Here is a 6016-nt window from a genome sequence, read left to right on the forward strand (position 1 = left end):
AAAGAATTGGTATTTTTTGCTTCTGGACTTTCCCTACAGTCAGGAAATTTAAGACACACATTACAAAATACAAAAATATGTCACTGAGAGTGAAAGAAGCATGCTGACTGATGCAGTAGAGTAATATCACAGGATTTTACACCTATATGACAGCATTTCACACTTATCAAGAGAGTTGTTCTGCCCACTTTACCAAAAGTACCCTGGTGCAGTTAAGCAGCATGCCAAACCTAAATTATGCTTCCCATTACAGCTCAGTGGAGCTTCACAATGATGCTGAAGCTGTTGTGTTTCAGATAATAATTCTACTTAATGTGACTTTAACAGTTACTATCTCTAACCACTACTTAACTAGTTACATCTCTTCTACAGAAAAAAACACTTTATGGAACTAAAAATGATTCCTCCAACGCATCAGCAACTTTTTACAATAAACTGTAATCAGATGTAAGAGAACACTAATAAGTTAGTGGCCAAAAACTACATAAAAAATAAAAAATGATTTAAATTGAAGTATTACATTAGCTCAAGAACACAAGCAAAAGATATTGCAGACTTACTGATTGTGACTTAAATTAGTGTGATTTTGTATTGACTCTTGCTTCTTTCGCCTGGCAGCTGAAAGGGGAAGAAAAAAAAAGACAAAACTGAGCCAAACTTCTGATACATCATGCAGTCTTGAATAAACACACATCACAAGACCCACAAATTCCCCTTAAATACTTACTGTCCCAAGAGGAATTAGCGTTTATCTAATAAGTCGGCTGTGTGGACAAATGTCAATAAGCGATGTTCTGAACAGAACCTATTGTTCCCATTAATAAGCGTTCATCTGTCCCAGTCACATTACAGTCACTGTCCTATTATAGATCCTTTATTGACGGTGTATGATTACAGATTACAGTCTTTCTAATTTTGACTTAAAAGAGTTTCCCCTCGGGGATCAATAAAGTATCTATCTATCTATCTATCTATCTATCTATCTATCTATCTATCTATCTATCTATCTATCTATCTATCTATCTATCTATCTATCTATCTATCTATCTATCTATCTATCTAAATAGGAAAAAATAAGTAAAAACTGAACTGGCTGACCCTGTGCAGCTTTATTTTTGCTTGTCAGCTTTCTTTAGTTCTACTTCTACATACTTCTGCATTTTTCCAGTTTACCAATAAGTGAAATAGCAGACGAAAACTGATTTTGCCACTCTGATATCTCCATGTTTGCAGTAGTTTTTGTATCCGCACAATTATCAGCACCTCGGTTGCTCAGAGCTAACCAGTAAAAGCTGACATTGACAGACATACTTTTGCTTATAGAGTGAACAATATTTAGCTTTGCAGGGATGGTAGCAGAAACACATTTATGCCATTTATTTGAATATTTTGTCCCCACTCCAACCTTTACAACTGTATATGTGTGCATATAAAAACATCTTTATATCATTATTATAATATAATATTTATACAATAAATAAGGAAACTAAGAAAATGTTGGATGTGCCCAGAACGAGAACTAGAAATGAGTAGTTGTGACAACAGCGCCGAAGCCACAAAGCACACAATTGGCTATGCTCTTTCTGTTGCAGGTAAAATAGCAGTTTCTCAACTTCAATTATGACAGCTGTTAGTCCATATTTTAAAACTAGCACTTTCCTCTGAACGCATGTGGTGCCTGGTGATACTGCATCAGCGGCAGTTCAAAAACAGGCAGGGTTTTACTTCACACTAATCAAAGCAACGGTCAAAAAATGTTTAAAAAATGGGTACTTTGAGATGCTAATGTTATATAACCCTCTTCTTGTTCTTGTTCTACAGCTTCCTTTGGCATTTCTTATCATCTGTGGCTCTGTTCATTCTAATCACATTTTCAATGTACCAAATTATTTTTACACAATAATCTGAAATCAGATAATCAATTAGACACCACTTACCTTGCTTGCTAATACACACATTGATGATGATGAATACGAGGATTATTGTCAAGGTTGATACAATTATCCCGACTATTACCAGCAAAAAGAAACCTGGCATTTGTGCCATGCTGCTGACAAACCAAATAAAAAAAATGAATAATACAAATAATACATTTTTATAAAACATTATCCTCCTTTTACTAAACAATACTGAGTTTCACTTACCTTTATGTTTTTAATGGGCTGCAATAATCTCCATTGATTCTAAGTAAGACCATTTACTGTCAAGTGTCTCAAGCTCTTCTTCTGTTACTTCTCTTTTCAGAGGTTGGCCAGTCAGCGCATGCTTCTCTGTGGGTTTTTTTGTCCGATGAGCTGTATTTCCTGGGAGGAGAGAGCATCATGAACATTGCCTCAAAATAGTTCTCTTTCTACATTACAAGTGGCAGAAAGAGCTCCATGTTTTCTTTTTTTTTCAGCCTAATCTGTTCTTGAGGTTTGAAAACCTTATTCCAACTCCTAATCTAGTGACAACATAGTGTCCTGTGTATCCTGTTCTGTTGTCTTTTAACACACACACAAATACACATACACAAATATATATATATATAAAAAAATAATAAATATGTTAAGATATTATTCAAATATAAATTACTGATTAAATAGTTATACAGAGGTGTCAAATAATGAACTGCAAACACTGTGTTATGTTACCTGTTGGTTATGTTACTTGTTGGCTATGTTGGTTATCTATACTTTACTGGAGTAATTATTTTTCAGAAAACTTATTACTTCTACTTTTAACATTTTAACAAAATTATCGGACCTTTCTACTCCTTACATTAAAAAAAATAGCCTCATTACTCCAATTTCATTTCAGATTGTTTTCATTCCGGCTCCTTATCGTTAAAAAAAATAAATTTCCAGATAAACTGTTGCGGTTAGATGAGAAGTATAAATATATTTCATTTTGACACACTATTGGTTTATACATGACCAATCACACTTGCACTCGTCACGTCACACTCCAGCAAGAACATAGCAGACGTATGTAGTCTAGTATGAAGATGATCCGTGCAAAGACTTAAGAGAACTCAAGCAAAATGTCCCCAATAAGCTTCTTAAATATATTTACATTGTACTTAAATAAATTTATTTTCAGAGAGCATATATGCAGCTGAAACAGAAATCCTAGTGTATCCCAAATTTATCAACATTAACATTTTAACATAACATTAAAGCCATTATGGCTTTTAGAGAAATGTGTTTTGACACGGCCTAAGCTTTTATCCTTAGGGGCATTTTTTCTTTTTACATTACTTTTACTTTTACATAACCTAAAACATATAGATTAATGCCTTGGACTACCCTTTTTATGTGGATTTTCCAATAAAAGGAAAACTAAATTTAGTCTAGACTAGGCTTAATCCCTGTCCAGGAAACCTATCCTTAGAGATAAACTCATCTGATTTTTTGATACAAAGCTTTTAATTTAGCTGTTTTAATGTATTCAATCGCGGAAGGTAAACTCAGATTGGATGTATCAATTTTTCCCTAACCATTATCTGATCCAGGACTTTCTAGTTGAAATCAGCATGATACTGCTACCAGCTATATCACACTTCTTTGCCATGAACATTCTCAATAAAATGATCAATAACATCAGTTTGGTTAAAATTAGCTACAGCTGAAATGTTTTTTTTAACTCTGTTGAAAAGGATTTCATTATACAAAACATACAGCTGGATTGCACTTTATTTTTATCGCGTTATTTTTAAAAGCTGGTTTACAGTGTGGATTACAGCAATTGTAACATAATCACCGAAATGGCAAACTACAATATGATGATGATATCAGAAAAGTATAACCATTTTACTTCTTTGTAGGATTCTGTAAACACCGACAGCAGACAGACAGATAAAAATAAAAGATTTGTTATTACCTCCAGCTTCTGATAACAAATGTCCACAAATCATATATACCAATGAGACATTTGATCTGAGCGAGTAATCCAAGAGAACAGCAAATGAACTTCTCTAGAAATCTTCCTGTCAGTTTTTTTCTTCTTCAACACCCACCGGCCCTCCCACGGCCTTACTCACTGCGGGTTATTACACAGCAGACTGACCCCTGCGGAGTCTGTGATTGTGAAATAGAGAATTGAAAATGACTGAGAGAATGGAAGAGAAAGAAAGAGAGACAGAGAGATAGAAAAAGAGAGAAGTTCTGTATATTAGCCATTGATCAGTAAAGTAAAAATGTTTGCTTCATACCTCATTTTTGCACTTTTGCGAAAGAAAAACTTGGGAAACACAACCTTAAAAGCACAAAAAGTACACATTATATATATATACGTATATATATACGTATATATATATATACGTATATATATACGTATATATATATATACATATATATATATATATATACGTATATATACGTATATATATATATATATATATATATATATATATATATATATATATATATCCGTGTAATAATTAGTAGACAATTTAAAATGATCAGAAAAGTAAAAGAGTTTCCTCTTCAAATGAAGACAACATCAGTATTGGAAGTATGCATGTATACTGTAAACCCACGTGTTGTTTGAACTCAAATAATTTAAGTTTGTTTTACATAAAACTGGATAATTCTAAACAATACTCAACTATTTTGAGTTAGTTGAAACTTTGTGGAAATTTTATACCAACTTATAATAACTGAGTTTAGTCTGTTGTCATTTGCAGCTTCTTTTCCATTGGCTTCTGTCACGATCTATTTGCATACTGGGTGTGTCCAACAGTTTCTGACACTCACCATCAGTGTGCAGTGATTCCCCCTGGGCTACCTTAGAACTTAATCAAGTTACCCTTTAGTTGTAACTTGAACAAACTGACTGCCTTAAAAGACTTAAGTAAACTCAACTTATCCGGTTTTACAGTATAACAAAAATAAAAAAGTTAAATCTACTTCCAATTTAGTTGTAATAACTTGATGTTCTAAGTTATACTAACTGAAATTTTTATTACCCATTACTTAACTTTTTTAAGGCAACCGTTTCCCTCACATTTTAAAAATAAATTCAACTTATCCTTACAGTGCAGAATTAAGGACTAATTCTGAAGTCCACGGAATCTGTGTGTTATTCTGTAGTTGTTGTTATTCTTGTATACATGAACTATAGAATTTCTGCATTTCTGAATTTCTCTAGAAACTGAATGAGTTTGCAATACATTGAGAGAATTTATTCAATAGTAGCAATCTTTCGAGCAATCCAGCCTTAGACTTTAATTTCCTGACATAACAATGAACACAGAATGAAAGAAGTCAGTGTTCTGTTTTCATGTACATATATTCTCTCAATGTCTACATATACACATTTTAAAAAAAGGTTCAAAATATTTCTGGATTAGCAATAAAAACACATTTAATTGTAATGTTTAAATCTTGATTCTCTGTTTTTCCTGTTTTAAACTTTGTGCCATACTGTAAATCTCAGTTATTCTTTACATTGTGTCAAAATTACATGATAATTAAAAATGATAGAATACGATTATATTAATAAGATTATTTGGTAAATAAGGCAATTAATTACTGAGTTTAATTTGTAAATATTAAAGATATTTATATTCCTTGAATACTCTACAATGAATTGCAGCTGTTCTGTTACCCTGCTGAAATTCACACTTGTCACTTCAATCGCACCTTCACACTCACTGCAGTCACTGCACTGTACTGTATTACAATATTTTCCTAGTATTAATGCATTAGTCATATTTGCATTGCCACGACACACTTTTTATCCACAAAGATACGGTACATACAGTTAATAAACAGTGTAGGTTATTTTACATATTCTGCTCTCAAAGTTCATACAACCTACATATACATCAACTTTCTATTAAAATAATGGCTTACTATCTTAGAATAATGAGATAGTATCTCAGAATAATTACTTAATAATAATTAATTACTATCTCAAAATAATTACTTTATTACTATCTCAAAATAATGAGATAACATTATAAAGTAATGAGATAGTACCTCAAAATAATGACTTACTATTTTAAAATAATGACTTACTATCTCAAAATAAT

This window comes from Astyanax mexicanus, chromosome 1 (assembly GCF_023375975.1).
Source record: "Astyanax mexicanus isolate ESR-SI-001 chromosome 1, AstMex3_surface, whole genome shotgun sequence".
Classification (NCBI taxonomy): domain Eukaryota; kingdom Metazoa; phylum Chordata; class Actinopteri; order Characiformes; family Acestrorhamphidae; genus Astyanax; species Astyanax mexicanus.